The sequence below is a fragment of the Macaca nemestrina genome, chromosome 5, assembly GCF_043159975.1.
Source record: "Macaca nemestrina isolate mMacNem1 chromosome 5, mMacNem.hap1, whole genome shotgun sequence".
In the NCBI taxonomy this organism is placed as follows: Eukaryota; Metazoa; Chordata; class Mammalia; order Primates; family Cercopithecidae; genus Macaca; species Macaca nemestrina.
In genome coordinates, this window is record NC_092129.1 from 88,265,070 (window position 1) to 88,283,059 (window position 17,990).

Genomic DNA, 17,990 nt, shown 5'->3' on the forward strand with positions numbered 1-17,990 from the left:
TGTTGATCACTTTTATCAAACAGATATTTGCCCAGTTAGAAGCCATGCTGTCCACATGATACGTGTACCTTGAATAGTTCTCCAATGAAGAAACTAGTACATAATAACTGCCCAGGCAAAGCTCTGAGCCACATTTCAGTTATTAGAGATTTACTAGTTTGTGCCAGGAATTATTCAGCCTCAATTACATCCTATGTGGTTAGTATACTTTTTCACCAAACAAAATCACCAAAATTTACCTATGAAAACATCAATTTCTAATGTATAAGATTCCCACTGATGATTTTAGCCTAACGTATAAAACCACTGGCCACAAAATCCCATACAACCCATAATATAAGCATAGGTGTATTCTTCTCAGACCAGAATTTCAGTTCATATATTCAGGAAAGGTGAAATGTGTTATGTTCTGGTTTAAATTTTTATTCTCTTAAGTAAAAAATTGTGCCTTAAGGGACTCAATTTAATAGAAACTATTTAAGCTTCACATACATATGTTTTTCCTTCTGTGTTTTGTGTTTCATACTACAATGAAGAAAAACAAAATATTTTAGAATTAATTTAACAAATAAAAGGATAAAGCCCTGAAATTTAAGTAGAAACACTGCTATTGCTTTATCTGGTGTTTTTTTGTTTTGCTTTGTTTTTCTTGCTGGAGTTATTATTTAAAGTTCATACTTTGATGTTGAAGTATAGAAACTATTTAGCTTAAAGTGAAATGATTAAAGTAATTAATGATATGGAGTTGGTATAATTAATGTGATCAAAAAACCACTGATATTCTCATGTGATTTGTAAAACAAACTGACTTTACTGATAATTTCAAAAGAAGTTATTTTAGAATGTTTTGGAAAACTGCAGAATCCTTAAAATGATCATGTATCTATGCAAAGTGGTGGCTCAGATCTACAAGTTTAAATTTAAAATAGGACCTTATTGTTGCCCTCACACACGTATTTTGATATTTAAAAATTTAAGATTGCATTTTCTTTCATATTATTTTAACCGACCATAGGTCTTTTGTTTGTTTGTCTATTATCTCATATGTGTTAGTAGGTGAATCACGTAAGAAGAAATTTATTTCTCCTTCACCTGTTTATATCTAGAGGAAAATGATAAGGTAAAAGCAAGCAGTAAAATAGGAGAAAGGAAAAAAATGTGTGCGTTGTGAATAAAGAAGAAAATAAAAATATAAGCAAGAAACCTAATAAGCCTCCATAAATCAAGCATCTTGATTAGCATATCCATTTCTTATTTTTCTTTTCTTCGTGTATTTTATAGTCAAAATGATTACTTATGCTGCCTAGTCATTCATACTTCTTACTCCTTATTTCCTACACTACACTAGACTGGCTATTTGCCGTGCCCCAAAATTTGGATTCTACGTTAATTCAAAAACTTTTGCTATTTGCTTCCTTAAATTAATTCTCAAGTCTGATACTTCAGTTCTCCTCATCTCCCCAATTATGTTGAAGTAAAAATAAGATTTACAATGGTTAAAATATAAAAAAACGAATTCTTCCCAAATTTAATTACCAAAAAGCGTGATGGAATAACTGGATTTTAATTGTTAACAGTAGCTTACAATTGCCTATCTTATACCTTTCTATAGAAAACTCACAAATGGGAATTTTGTATATGTTCTCTAGCTTCATGAAGGCATTTGGTTAACTAAAAAAGTATCATCTCATGAATGGTGTGGAAAATGAGTACAATTATTTTTGCCAAGGGAGCAGCCACTCCAGGATTGTTCAAAGAAGCAGCGAGTGGAGAACATGAAGTATGCTACCCATGGCCTTGATCAGGTTCATTCAAGGCAACCCAGGGGGCATGAAATTTCAGACACCAAACTATGTTCAGCTGGATACCTGATATGACTAAAATGACCATGCTACTACGTGTTCTGGCTCTCCGAGCAGCTTATTTCATCAATTTGTTACTTGTGGGCTTTGAATTGTGCCTGGCACCAAATCAATGCCCAATAAATCTATGAGAATAAATTTTGATCAGCAGCATGCAGTCATCAAGAAACAACCCTTTGCTTGATGTTGAAGAATTCAGTTATCATTTTCACCAACCAGATGCGCCCAGAACAATCAAAATACTTCACTTTGAGAGGTTTTGATAACAAACTAGAACTTTGAGGAATGCTCTTTATTGGACCGACTTTTGAATAAGGAGGGAAAAAAAAGTCTATTTAATGAACTCAGAAAAAATAAAGATGAAGACAAAAGAAACATAAAATGAACATATGGCCTTTTCCATGATACATGCTGTTATTTTACCTGTCTTCTATTACTCTTACGTGTTATTCATCTTTCTTCCAAATTTGTATATTTCTCCATTTATACATAGGGAATTGGGGACTTTTAAAAGTTTTTCCCTGTCTCTGATGGATTGGACGTTTGCAATTCTAAGAGACATCTGATTATTCTTTCAAAATAAATTCATCAGAAGGAGTTTTGTTCTCTAAAATCATTGTGATTGCAGAATTATATTTTGCTCTTCTGCTAATAGATCTCCCATCGTCGTTTGGTTAATTTATTGGGAAGAAACTTGACATCCTAATTTAATCTTCTTTGTCCTGTGTTTTCCCAACCATGGTCATTATGGGAGGGGGTGAGGGGAGAAAGGGCTGGGAAAAAGGGAGCCCTAATGTTAAAGCTAAAGTTAACGTTAAATTTCAAAGAAATTTTAACTTCTCCCTAATATTAAGAACACTGAGAATTAATACTCACTTTTTTTTTTATCATTCTGTCTGAATTCTAGCTATTCCCGACTCTACTTTTCAAGTTCAGAGAAAAAAAAAAATTTAATCTCATTTGGGACATCAACTGCTATAACTGTTGTTATTTTCAAGATCTGTTTAGTCATTAAGCTACATTACAGTAAATGCAAATATATGAAGAAGAAATGTAAGTTTTTATTATTAAGAATAAAACACTAAGAAACTCCTGAAGTAAATGAGTTAGGCTTTTTCCATCCTAAAGGATGAGCAGCTAGCTTTCCTACCCACCAATGAGCTATTTTGACCTGACTAAAACATTTCAGTATCCCTCTCATGTCTACTCATCCACAAAGGCTTCCCCCACCCCCATACCATTCCCATCCAATGAGCTGTGTGCCTGATCTGCATGCAATATTGTCCGCCAGCATGAACGATTTACAATGGGCACTTTATTTCTATAATTTAAAAGAAAGACAGAGAGAGAGAGAGGGAAGGAAACAACTCCTGATGGAAAATATCATTTTTTCCTTTCTAATGGATGAGTAATAACCAGGAGATTTCTGAAAAGCTATCCGGGGTGCCTGTCAGTGCTGGCAAAATTTCTGACCCAGAGAAATATATTCACAAACAGCCCCTGTGATTATGACTTACAGGCCCCCTTGGAGAAAGCTGCACAGAGAAGAAGCAGAGAAATTATAAAACTAGCCTAAACACTTGGCACATAGAATTCACTATCCATCCATACATACAGTTTTGTGCAAAATAAAATATATGTTTGAATAAAGCTCAAAACAACATATATGAAATATATGGTTACAAGAACTCCACAATGAAATGCCATTTCAAAAGATGCCAAAGGGCTGGAAATCAGCAAATGGATGTAAATTAGATCAGGCTTTGGCACCTTGCAAATCCATATTCCCATCAGCCCCAATCCTTGTGCTCCAATTTAACTTGATTCTGAAGATCCTCTTTGTGGTTCGATTTGGAACCTATTTCCTCTCTTTTGAGATGAGAACAATAAGGGAAGGGAGAAAGAGTATGCGAAGAAAGGTAACAACAATTCACTTGAATTAGGGATCATTTTGCTTCATGTTCCCTTTCAGTCCCTCCTGCCCTTGCATAGATCTTGGCAATGGTTGCTGTTTCAGTGCCAATTTAGTAAAGGCAGTGGGCATCGTGCTGGAGTAGAGAGGAACAGCATAATGTCTCCAAACGAGAATTGTTTGTCAAACACCAGAAGCCAACGGGGGAAATTAGGAAAATAGGGCTCTCTGCAACTATTTTTTTTTTCCTACAAGGGGTTAAAGCAACTGCGATAACTGAAATCAGAGCTTTGCTCTACATGGGATTTCTCTTAACAAGGGCTGTCCAGGAGCAGGCGCCTCTGGCAGATTCCCTTGGGAAAAATCTGCAACTTGGGCGTAACTTTCCTCTAGACAACTCTCAGAGTGCTGTTCACTTTGCAGAATATGAAAAACGTATCTCCGATAAGCAAGGAGCCATGTGTGCTTAAGGTATATGAAAACTACATGAGATCCTTCACATGGATTTAAAACGAAAATGAATGTAGCATTCGTACAATTTCCATACACATAGTAAGTTTCTTGGATAAAAATTAGAGTTAAAGTGGCAATTTGGCATCCTGTAGAAGAAACATCTGGTTGGTTGACTGCAATTTCATTTATGAATCAGCAGTTTTGGCACTGTGCAGACACAACCAGAGAAAAATTTTATGACGTTGTCTGAGCTTATTTGTGCTTCATTTTAAAACACAGGCAAATGTCCAAGTGTGATTGGGAGGTGATAGTGATATAGCAATAACTTAGTCTAGTGAGAAAATCACGTAAATACTAATTTTGGTCATATTTACAGTCTGCAGAGTATTTATATATGTATTACATCATTTGGTTCTCTTAATAACCATATGAGGTAGACAAGGAGATATTTTTAACTTCATAGTTGAGAAAACTGAGGCCACTGGAACTTTTCAAAAGTAGAGCTTTAATCAAGTTCATCTGGTTCCAATTGTCTTTCTAATTTCAACTCATTGTGGATAAGGGGGTATGCTAAATTGAAGAAAGAATGCTTTCATGCCTGGTTGGGGTTGTACTTTTGGTTCAGAAGTGGGAGAGCAAAAGGGATGAAATACAACCTCACGATTCAGAATCTGCAGTACAATAATTACAGTGTGTGTTTGTGGGTATGGAGAGATACCATATGTATTTATGTAAGTGTGCACATTTGCATTTTGTGCAAGACCATGCCCTACAAATATTGATCAGTACTCGCATGTGACTTACAACTCATTGGTAGCACTAGTTTAAGCTGTAGCAGTAGCGAACACCACCACTGTCATTTTCAATATTTCCTGGATAGGAGACAACTCACCAGAGGTGGTGAGTGTCTACAACCTCTGAAGATAGAATCTGGATTCTCAATTTTCATATTTGAAAAAGAAGGTGAACCCTCTTTTTATTTCAATGTGTTTGTGAATGTACCATTTTCATTTATTAAAGTTTCAAAATATCCAACCTGTTTTTTTGTTTTGTTTTGTTTTTAAGACACAATGTTCTGTGACATTCTGAACACAAGGTGAAATTCAGACTGAGTGAAAATTTAGTTTGCTATTGGCTAATAACTTTTTCCTAGTGGCTCAATTCAGAAAATTCAGGAAGGGGACTCTGTGTGTGTGCCTAGAAGCAGGTAAAAAATAAGCAGTACCTGTGCGTAATAAAAATAAGGAGATAATGGTAAATAATATAAATGCCACAAAATATAGTTAGTTTCATGGCCTTGGTTCTTAATTTTTGCCATTTGTTCTGCTTTAAGAATAAAACAAAGAAGAAGCTAACAGCCAGAGATTAATGCAAGAAAGGTGGCTCTTCCCCAAACATTCTGCCTTTTTAGCCCACTGTCTGGAAAACGAATTGAGGTTTGGGGAACTAGCAGTGCTTCTGCATTTTTCTTCATTAGGGAGAGTATTTGTGAAACAAGCTCCAAATTTTTGCCATTCATGATTCCTGGCCACAGGGTGATATTCTTCAGTGACACAATCTTCAATGTATATGAGACAGAGGATCATTTCTTATCCTGAGCATACGACGTAGCTAAGACGCAGCTGAAACCACCCCTCCCACACTCTCCACTTCAACAACAGCAGCTCATTATCAGAAGCATGTTGTAAAGGGCGGTGCAAGTACAAAAATCAATCTGATTGCCTGTATAGCTCTGCAAAATCATTCCAAGGGAGAAAAAAAAAAATGCCAGAGAGTAAGGAGAAAAGGGGCTGGGAGGGTGGAGATGAGCAGGAATGAGGACATAAACCCTCCAAGGTCCATAAGGACTGAAGTTTAATGGCTGAGTGCTTGTTTTCAACTGTGACCTGAGGTTTGGCTGGGCACTAACAGTGGCATGCCTCATCAGCCACTGTCATAGCCACCCCAGGGTATACCTCCAGCAGGGAGTCAGCTCCATATCCTGAATTCTCAACTACCAGCTACCCACTGCCTCCTCCGCACGCACTGCTGAGACCCTGCCGAGAAATCAGCATGCAACCCAAGGAAGCATCCTTTCCTCTGGAATAAAAATTAATATTACTTGTCATATTTCATGTCTGAGCTCTTTTCATGCTTTATCCTCTGGTAATGAGGGCTAAATTACCAATATTAGTAGATTTTCATGGCTAGCACAGAAAGAGCTGTTACCAGAATAAATGTTTGCCTTGCTTCTGTTGGACACAGGCTTTGCTAATGCAGCTTTGCTAATTATTTCTAAATAGGCAATAATCTGCATCCCCTAGTGCTGGATAGTGGATTGGCCACGTACCTGCTATTTCCCTTATTTACATGTTTTACAACTTTATCAACTACACTAATTACACTCTGAGCACTGTTTAAAATTTTCTGTTAATAGAGATACAATGATGCACCAGAGGATGTGTATTTATGCCATAATTGCGCCTCTGTTCCTACGATGCAGTCTCCAATTAGCTGTCTACGGTGGCACAAGCAGCTGCCTGATATTCTAAAGCAGTGAAACATCTGCACGGCGGATGATACGCTCACATGGATTTTTTTTTAAGCCTAGAAATTTACACCCAAGGGAGTGCAGACAAATAGGAGCCTGTCATGTGTAGGGATGATTAGAAATCCTCACCATGGCAACATTGGAGCAGCCATGTCACAGAGTGAGGGGACACATGTCTAGATGAAGGCGCTAAAAACATTTGCCATTTTTTTTTTTAGCTTCAGTCTTCCAAACTTCCCTCCCTCCCCCTTTCTCTTTTTCATAGTCTTCTCTTTGCATCTAAAGCCAACCAAAACAGCAGGTGAAAAGGCCAAAGTCTGCAGCCATGCAAGGCATATGACATACGGCATCTAGTGTTAGGAAAAACAGTGAGCAATCAGAAATGTTAGACCCAGGAAATGTGCTGGGCCAGGAATGGGTGGGAGTGTGTTTTATTTGAAAAATATCATAATAAGTATTATTTCTTTAAGTGGTGGATTGTGTTAAGAGCAAGAGGCAAGACAGAAAATAAATATTAGACATAATATAACACTTGAGGTACCTTAGTCAAAAGATGACACCTAATTTAAAATTTCCTTTTAACCCTCATTAACAGTTACAATTTCTGCATGAACAGTTGGCTAGCACACATTAGTGAGAGTAGGGAAGGCACACAAATGTCTTCTAGTCTGATATTGAATATATTTCTTAATGGTTGCTACTTTGATAAGCCTGCCCATATAAGGACACTACATGGATGTATTTAATTACACATTTAAAAAGCCTTTAAATCCTATAGGAAGTTATGATGGAAATGCAAATATATATCATTGTGCATTCTAGAATTATATTGATTTGTATATTATGCTAATTATGATTTTGTTAAGAATAACATTGTACTTTGCCTATGATTTGACCACATAAGTGTCAAAGATGCCCCTCATGATATTATATGTTTTGGTCTACATATTACCTTAATTCCTGTTTGAAAATACCAAAGTTTAAGTTATTAATTAAAAAAATTGGTCTTCCAAATTATTATTATTTCATATGGTTATGGCAACACTTCACAATTAATAACAAAGGCATGTTTAAAAGTATTTAATTAGCAGAGAGATGAGAGGTGAAGGGGACTACTAGTAGTGAAATAATTAGGGTGAAAATCCTTTATACAAAGAGTAATTATAGATAGGAGCAAAAATGTAACATATGTGCTAAATTATAAGAGTACTACAAGCAATGAGAATTGCATTAAGGTTCAAACCATATTCGTTAAAATCAGCTCCTGTTCTTTGACAATGATCCCCTTGGTAAGGCACCAGGTTGTCCATACTTGTGTTACTTAACATCACTCTGGGCTGCTACCTCAGAAATGCCAAGATGTCAGGGTAAGGTACAGATTATTCTATCATAACTGGAGTTCTTTTGGGAATAAATCTCAAAAATGTACATTTTAAAAATCCTTTAATTCATTATGTCGAGAACAAATACAATATTAGGAAATGCTATAGTTAAACAAATATTTAGTTATTTTTTGAAGTATACTTGTATGCATATGCATAAGTATACATATATACATACATTCATAAAGACTGGCAATACTTTCAAAATAACTGCATAATACTATATGCCCTAGAGTATAAAATCTCAAATTGGGGTAGTGACTAGAAGCAGGGTTTTATAGTTCCTCAATACGTTTAAAATAACTTCATGAAATTCTAATAAAAATTTAAAGAAAAGATCATCTTGAGTTAACAGACTATATTAGCATTATCTTGGGTTAATGGCAGATAAGTCTCCTAAGACCATTTCTTCTAATTTTCTAACACCCTGGTACCACTGGGTACATGATGATCAATATTTCAGTCAACCCCCTCAGGCTCCTGGCTTTTATCAGACCATGGCACTAAGACACCTTACAGTGTTTACCAATGAAATCATAAAACGTTAGGTTAACAGTGAAAATGTCTTTCCTCTACTTAACACTTTAGTAACATGAGAATTAGTTATTTATTCAATTCCAAAAGAGAAACTGAGAGTTGCCTCTTCCCCACCATATTCTGTAAGTAAATTCTGAGTGCAGTTGGAGAGGGTCTACATAAATGATTCTTGTCATGACTCTGGTCTGTGGGTCCCGTTGTCCCTCAGCATAGTATATTTTGTACAAGCCTGTATTAGAGAAGTATGATACTGAAGATCCAGCATCCACCACATCTGTCAGCATAAGGACAGAGTTTATCTGATAAACAAGTCATTTTTGGAAACTGCAGATGCTCCCACTGTGAAGTATTAAATGTGGCCCCGCTTAGATACATAGAATGGGGTTCCGGTCGACTGAACGCAGGCTGATAAGCTCTGAACAGCTCAGAATGCTGTTTGCCCACATACTAATGTTAAACAAAAGAACTGCAGACTGCAGAGAAAGGATGCGGGTCAGACCAGTAAATTGCTTAAACCCTTAGGCAGCCTTCTGAAAAGAAAAGGCATGAAAGAAGCTGATATGAGCTTTTATGCAGAATTGTTCTGTTTATTATCCCTGTTAAGGAAATGATGGCAAGTGTCTTGTTAAACTATATATTCCCAATAAGACAAGAGGACTGACTCTCTCTAAACAAGATGCAATATGCCACTGGACATCACTTGATAAACCATACATATCTTCTATATTATTTCTACATTTAGAATACAATGCAAAAGACAATAATTTAAGCCGTACTCCTGAAAACCATAAAAGATGTTAAATGTGTCTTAGTATTACACTACCTGATTTGTCACTGGGTATTCCAAGCTAATAACAATCTGTCATGGAAGAAATCTATTTTGTATAAAAATTTCACTATCTTCCATTAAAACTTTGTTAGTTTTCAAATGTGATGACTGTATTTCAAATGAATTGCTGAGACAGCTTAATAATAAAATCAGAATAAAGTATAGCATTGTGACAACATGTAAACTTACCCTGAATAGAGCAAGGATATAATTTTATTAGTAAAATTCTCCAGTGGATAACATGACAGTCAATATTGAATCTCCCCTGTGTTAGGGGTTGGAGCTGGGGGAAGGGAGGAAAAGATTCTTGAGTTTGCTAGACTTTCAATACTTTCCCTCAGGTCTGACCCCCTCAAGAAACAGCATCTTTTCTGAAAGCAGATTTTTCTTCCACTCAGCCCAGTTTCCTCTCCCTCCCCTCCTGCAGAGACACTCCCATTCTGATTCATGTATTGGGACAAAGGAAATGGGGAAAAATCCCAAGGCTTAGAGAAAACCTGATGAGAGAACCCTAACAGATAAGCAATGGATTTTGTCCAAATCACAAAGCAAGAAAAGATTGGCACTCAAAGGGCCACAAACATACAGAAGGAGGAAATAAAACTATATGATGTAAAGACAGAATAAAGAAAAACACACACAGGCAATTGCACCAACAATAAAAAATTAAAAATTACCTTTTGCTTAAAACTAGTATAACATGTCATTGAGTACTACTTTGACATTTTTCTGCGGCTTTTCTCAACAGGCAATAAATGAAAACAAGCTTGAAACCATTCTGCTAAAGGCTCAGTGTAGGAGGCATGTCCATACTTTGTCATCAGATAATCTTACAATTAGGGTCAGCCTTAAAGCATTTACACCAATAGGCGCAACAGGTTTTTAATAGGAAATACTCAACTCTGGTTCTAAATGTTTAAAAAACAAACTGACAACCAAATAAAAAAATTAAAGATACACACACACTAATATGAGTCTTCTGTATTATTAATATAATCAAATTTTAGAGAAAATAAAGTTTGATAGTTCTGCTTTTAAGGAACGTAAGAAACTGAGTACTAAATTAGTAACAAAGAGAGCCCAAACCAGCCAAGGGGAGCAGAAGGGAACTGATACGCCAATCCAGGCACATGGGACTGCTGATTGTGTGTACTCATTCTGAATTAGTAGAGAGCTTAGCTAAGCACAGACATCAAAGGGAAAGGGAAATGCACAGTAGTAAAAAACATTCCAGATTTAAAATAAAACAAAACAAAAACAAAAGCAAGATTCTGACACAGTGACATTGCAACTCTAGTGAATGGTCCGAGGAGGGAGCTGTTGACACAAGTTCCTGGGTGGAGATAAAATGATACCATTGCATCCACAGAAAGGAAGAAAAAGGGAAGAGAACTTAACTAAACAACATACTTGAAATGATTTGGCAGAAATAATGTTCATTTAAGCTACAAATCTGCACTCTCGGGGTATCACCTAACATAGATCTCTTCTACATGCTCCCTCTGGGTGTGGTCCAGAGCCAATGTGTCCAGAGCAGATTCGACACATTCTTCGGATTACACAAATAAACTCACCCCAACAAAGAGGAAAGTGCTGAGAAAGGCTAATAGGAAGTGAGTTAACCTCTGCAATGCTTGCCATATTGTTATGGTAAATATTTAGGATGGCCAACTCATTAGATAAATAGATTGGAAGGATGCTCTCATCCTCAGGGCTACTCTGAGACCCCTCTGAAAGGACAAGGCATGCAGGAGATGTATCTTTTCACATAATGCCTGATTCCAGAATGCATAATGGGCACATCACTCCAAGTACTTTCCATTTCATGCATTTTCCTTTATAGAAGTTTTGCTGAGTAAGCCTTTCTTTTTCTTCTTTTTCCTTGGTGATACGCATTGACAGCCTTCAGATGATGAACATAGATGGTTATATCTGCAGGCTGCAAATTCTATCTGCTCATTCCCAAAGACCCTCACCTACCTAATCTGAAAGGTCCTTGCAGGGCACAGGGCTCACCGCTGCGCCTAAAAGGTCAGCAGTGGCAGAAGGCAGGGCTGAGGTGGAGTGGGATCTTTGGAGCACTCTGTCCTCAGCAGCTTTCTGCCTTCTGCCTCAGCAATCCTTTGGGGAAGACCTACAGGAAGCATACACACACACATACTCCCTAAGTCTGAGATCAGTATTGATAACATTTGTTCACAACAATGGAATACATCTTTTTTTAAAAAAAATTCGACTTCCTCTTCTCCACTTTCTTTCCTTTATACCCCTGTGTATGACAGGGTGAAGAGTTAGCTCAAGGAGGAATATTATGTAACTTGGTAAACTTTATTTTGGATTAATTAGTCTTTTGAAAAATAAAACTTTTTTTTTAACAACACATACAAATTTTCTTTCAGAAAACCTACCACAGAGGCTATTATGTGAAGTCAAGGAGTCATTTTGAAAGCACAAATACTGAAATGAGAAAGGGATTCCTTAACTTTTAAATTCTATGAAACTTGCACTCATACGTAGCTAATATCAGAAAGCATTTCTCCTACAGGCCATAAAAATATGTACACCTTTTGGAAGTGTAAAAGATTCTTCTGAATTAACATTCACTAAAAGTAAAGAATATAAAAAATAGCAATACTAAAACTATGTTTTGACTCCATATATGCTTGAAATGGTACTAAAAGTACAAATAGACCAGAGAATTTATTTTCCATGAAATTTTGGTAAAAACTTACGAAATGGTGAGGAATTGACTTGAATCATTAAAGATTACTTTGACTTAAAATGCTCCATTGCCTATAATATTCCATCTATCCTCATAACAAACTTATGATGTGGAACATAACTTATTATCTATATCAAAGTTTTTAAATACAGAAACTATGGTAAAATAAGTCAATGACCATTAATTAATACTTTAATTAATTAATTATTTTTTTGTTTGGTGCATTTTTTTTAATAGCTTTTTCTTTTGGCAGGGTAACTTCAGGCCTTGGGGTAAGTTCCACAGTTTACTTTACATGTATTTCCTAAAATTGGTTCTCAAAAACACATTTCCTAAAGTTGATTCTCAAAAACATGATGCCTAAATGTTATTCATCGTACAACACTGAAGATTTACATGTTGATCCATTAAATGTTTTTAGTTTTTTGTTGTTTTTTTTTTGTTTTTGTTTTTTTTTTTTTTTTTTTTTGAGACAGAGTCTCGCTCTGGGGCCCAGGCTGGAGTGCAGTGGCCGGATCTCAGCTCACTGCAAGCTCCGCCTCCCGGGTTTACGCCATTCTCCTGTCTCAGCCTCCCGAGTAGCTGGAACTACAGGCGCCCGCCACCGCGCCCGGCTATTTTTTTGTATTTTTTTAGTAGAGACGGGGTTTCACCATGTTAGCCAGGATGGTCTCGATCTTCTGACCTCGTGATCCGCCCGTCTCGGCCTCCCAAAGTGCTGGGATTACAGGCTTGAGCCACCGCGCCCGGCCTCATTAAATGTTTTTCATCTCTAATAAAGAATTCTCCAAGGCTGGCTATCTTATGTCTGAATTGCCGGTGTGTTTATGAAGTATGCTAATTGATCACTCTGCATGAACATGACTTATCGTTCTGTTAATTATTTAAATCCAGCCATGTTTAAAAAAGAATGAAGAACATAAAATGTAAATGAAAAAAATAAAAAACATAGGAGTAACTATTGAACAGTTTGGTAATTTTCTGTCAATAGGAACTGGTTTGGGCATCAAACATATTTCTAGAAGGAGATCAAAATGAACAGCATGTTTTAGGCTTTAAAGTTTTGTATCAAGGTTGTGCTTACATAAGTCAATACATCCTGGAGGCTCTTGCAGCCAGCCATCCTTGCATATTGAGTCTATCCCCAACTTCTTATTTGTGTGTCCTTGTAACATACTCCACCTCTCCAGATCTGTTTCCTCATCTATAAAATGTTAATAGCTAACTCATAAGGTTGGTGTGAAAATTAATTGATTAGTTAATGTGATTAACAGATTATTCTTAATTTCATAAATTCAGGTGATTAAAGATTCTGTAATGAATTAACTTGATATTTTGATTTTACTTAGAACTATTGAAGATAAAATAAATGACTAAATCAAAAGAGTCACCATGCAAGTGAACCTTATACTTTTTTTATTTTTATTTTTATTTTTATTTTTTATTTTTATTTTTTTTTTTTTTTTGAGACAGAGTCTCGCTCTGTCGCCCAGGCTGGAGTGCAGTGGCCAGATCTCGGCTCACTGCAAGCTCCGCCTCCTGGGTTCACGCCATTCTCCTGCCTCAGCCTCCTGAGTAGCTGGGACTACAGGCGCCCGCCACCTCGCCCGGCTAGTTTTTTGTATTTTTTAGTAGAGATGGGGTTTCACCATGTTAGCCAGGATGGTCTCGATCTCCTGACCTCGTGATCCACCCATCTCGGCCTCCCAAAGTGCTGGGATTACAGGCTTGAGCCACCGCGCCCGGCCACTTTTATTTTTAATGAAAAGTTTAAAAGTCTTTTACTGGAAAAGACATGAAAGTTATCTGAATATTTGGGTTCTAGTCTTAGTTTCTTCTCAGAAGGAAATCCTGTTCCTCAGTATCTCCCTCTGCAGAATGAATGGGAACTTACTGCCAAGTAATATCCTGTTCTGACATACTCTGAATATGGGGCAACCTCATTTAGAAAACCATTACTTTGGTTTATAGGTTTATCATCCAAATGCGACGTTTTTGAATAAAAGGGGGCTCTATTGACAACCACTCTCTCACAATAGGAATAAACCTAGGTTCTCTCTAGCAAACAGACTTTTGGTCTATCTGCTTATAAGTATTATCCTACTGCTGAGCAATTTGTTTTAATTATTACATGAAATCAATAATTGTGAAATATTTTCCCCTTAATCACATTCTTCCTACCCGAGTGACATATAAATACTCTCTTTAAAAAGAAGAGCTAAAGTGAATGTTAAGGAACTACCTAGCATGTTAAATAAATGCTACTGTATGGTATGAGAGAAATTTTTATTATATAAAAAATATTTTCTGCAACAATATTTTTTAAAGCAAGTATCTATAAGGGTTTCTTAATTTGGTAATATTGATACAGTTATTCATAGAAAAGGAGTTTGCTGAATTAAACTAAACAGGAAAACACCCAGCCATTTTTAGACAATTTCAAAAGGATGTAGAAGTCTGACATTAATACTTACTGATTTTTGCCTTAATTTTGAAACACAAGTCATTATAGACTATTGATGAGGTTTTTGTTTTTAATCTCTTTGGAGATACCTCCATCACCTTTAACTTATACACAGGCCCTGAACAAGGTGTTATGAAATTCTGTTGCTCTATCAGTGATGCAACAACATACCTTTCTGGCCAGTTGAGGGGAACGCAATCAACTCATGAGAGCTGCAGAAGCTCTCCTAGTTAGGTACAGGATCATCTTGCCATCAAATGTGACCTGACACAATCAACAACAGTTGATATATGTGCTGTAGTTACTAAGGCTAAACTCTTGATCAATATGTCAGATTTCAAAAGCGATTGCAACAAAGTAGACTCTGGATTATGAGAGAGCTGAATGCACAAAAGAAATAGAAGGACAAATCAGGCAGGACTGCCTGCATTTTGCATGTCAAAGGATGGAGCACATGATGCTGGATCTATAAATGCCTCAGTACTTAGGAAGGCAGTAGTCTGTGGATCATTCTGGGGGCTAAAAATGTTAAACACTACAAGTTAATTATTAGTAAGAAGAAGAACGAGAAGAGGAGCATGAGCACACACAGTTCTGTAAACCCCAGTAATTCTGCCCAGGCCTGTGACTTGCTCAGACCTCACCTAAGCATCCATTAACATGATAATACCCATTAATCCCGCCAAACACAACTCATCTGTCATCCTCAGTGGCAACCCATCTGTGTGCATGTTGAGGGGGGAAATTCACAGTTTTAGCTGTCCAGGGATTAGCTTCAGAGGAAAGGCTGATTTTCCCTAATTCTTTGCTAGGAAAGCACTCATTTGTTTGCATTTATTGAAGCACCTATTTACTTTTCAGCTTTCATCATCTCACCAACATCTTAAGCAAAAACTAAGCAGAAGATGGATAAAATGGCAATAAAAACATCTCAGAACAATCAAGCTGAAGGCTAATTTAGTTCTTTCTCAAAGTTTGTGAAATTATTTTTATTTCTTGTCTGATCTCAGAATTGCTTTCTGTCACAGCAAAGGAAAATATGTACATATTTTTATATCTTTAAAGTGTTGTCCATTAAGAGGCTATGCTCTTTTATATTTGCTTTTCTCTAGTTGATATAAAATGGGTAAATGCTATGTATGTTTTTATTATCATATATATTCTCTGTTGTGTGAACAAGAAAGAGACAACATTACTTCAGAAAAAGTAAAAATAAAAGGAGCTTAGTTCTTTTGTTTCTCATGATTAAAAACAAGCATAGTGATATCTCACCTTGCCATGAACCTTACCCTAGTCTGTTCTTTGAGATGTATCTATTTTGAATAAAATAATATGTATAATAAATACAAATTCCCTTCTAATGCAAACCTAAAAAAATATTTAAAAGCACTGGCAATAGAAATACCATCAAAATGTTTTGAGGGTAAATCAACTATTCCACTCAGTCAATTTGGAAAGAAAAAATCAGTTATAAGGCATCATAACCCGTTGGCTGACCTAATTGTTTTACTTTTCGACTAACTATATTAGAATAATGCAGCAAGGACCTGCTGTGATAAGCAAAACATTCAAATAAGCATTAAAAATAGATAAAATCAAACAACTAACCTGACTGATTTTTCAACAAAATGATCTGTCATTTAACTAAACTGATTAGCAAGTTTATTTTAAAAACTGATATTTTTCTATGAGCACAGCCAGGCATTTTTTGTTAATATCTATAAAGGTGGTAAGTATCATTTATTTTATTATCCTCATCTAGAGTGTCCTAAAGTGGGATGTTAAAAGATCTTACATAAGAAGTATTCCATCACAAAATAAGTTTGGTAAAAATTAGGCTAAAAAGAGTTAACCAGGTTAATTCTGTATAGCACTTCTTAGTCAATGAATTTTGTGCATCTATAAATAAGAAACACAAGAAGAAGTTACTTTACATGTTAAACTCTATTTCCTCATCTGCAAAATGGGGGAAAAATACAGAACCTCAAACCAATTCGTGCAGGCAAAGCAATTAAGAGTGCCAAGCAGTTAATTTAGCAAGCAGTTAATCAAACTAAATTAATTTGATTAACTAAATTAATATTATTAGCATATACATATTTTTAAATATATTTTGCAATTTTTTTTTCAGTTTCAAGTAACAGTACTTGAAATTAAATTTGCGTAATTCACTATGGAAAATATTACTCTAGAGTAACATTGGGAGGTTTCTATTATTGAAAATATTTGTTGGAAAATGTCTCCACTAATAATCCCTCCATGTGAAAAGAGTTAAACAGCATGAATAATAAAAAAAAAAAAAATCTAACTATTAAAGAAGGACAATTAAAAGTAAGCCTGTACATTCAAGGAAAAAGGATCAAACTATAAACCTTGTTATTTGAACAACTTCTTTTTGGGTATCTTGTACTGAACATTCATTACTACCTGTCCATCACATCTGGAAAATGAAACAGATGTTAGAAAGCTGACACAATAAAACAAACACTACTATTTAGCTTTAGCTTTCTTTTTCTTCCATTCAAGAAGCCACTAATGGAAATGACATAAAATCTGTGTATGGCAGCATTTCTGAAAAAGAACATCTATGTAAATAGAGCATGAAGGAGGTATGAAAGAATCTAGCAAGCTTCATTTGGGTCTTTAGACCTAATAGCCCAGATTTGGCCCTCAGATGTCTATGCATGCATGAGGTGATACCGAATTTGATTGAAGCTGTGCAAATAATCCAAAAGCAAAATGAGTCCAATGCTTGGTACCTAAAGAGTTGGAACTGCAATTTCCAGATGAGATAGTCATAGAAAAGCTGCCCAGGCAAAAAGGAAATGTCCGGTTTCATCCTCACTGAGAACGGAGTGACATTTTAAGATAAAGTAATGTTTAGAGATTTAAGTTTGTTTTTTTCTACAGCACTAATAACTAGAATTATTTTCAGATATATTTATATCTACTAAAAGTAAATTTTGTGAAATAAAACACATTTCCTTTCAATCACATAGAAATATGTGGGTATTTATGAACTATCAAAGTCAGTGAAAGATTTAAAACCCATATGTGTATGTAGAACTTCAGCTCCACCAAAGTGAACTCTATGCATTTGCTTGAATATGCAATGATGCAATCACTAAAATAAATGTACTTGCTTCACTCAATTAAACATTGTATTGTACATGTGTGTTTATTCAATTGTGTGATGATAGAGTGATTGAAACACACACGCTTGGTGCATTTGTCTCAATCTGTAGTGCATTTATTTAAATGTACAATCAATCACAGGTCTCTGCTTTTAGTATTTTCTT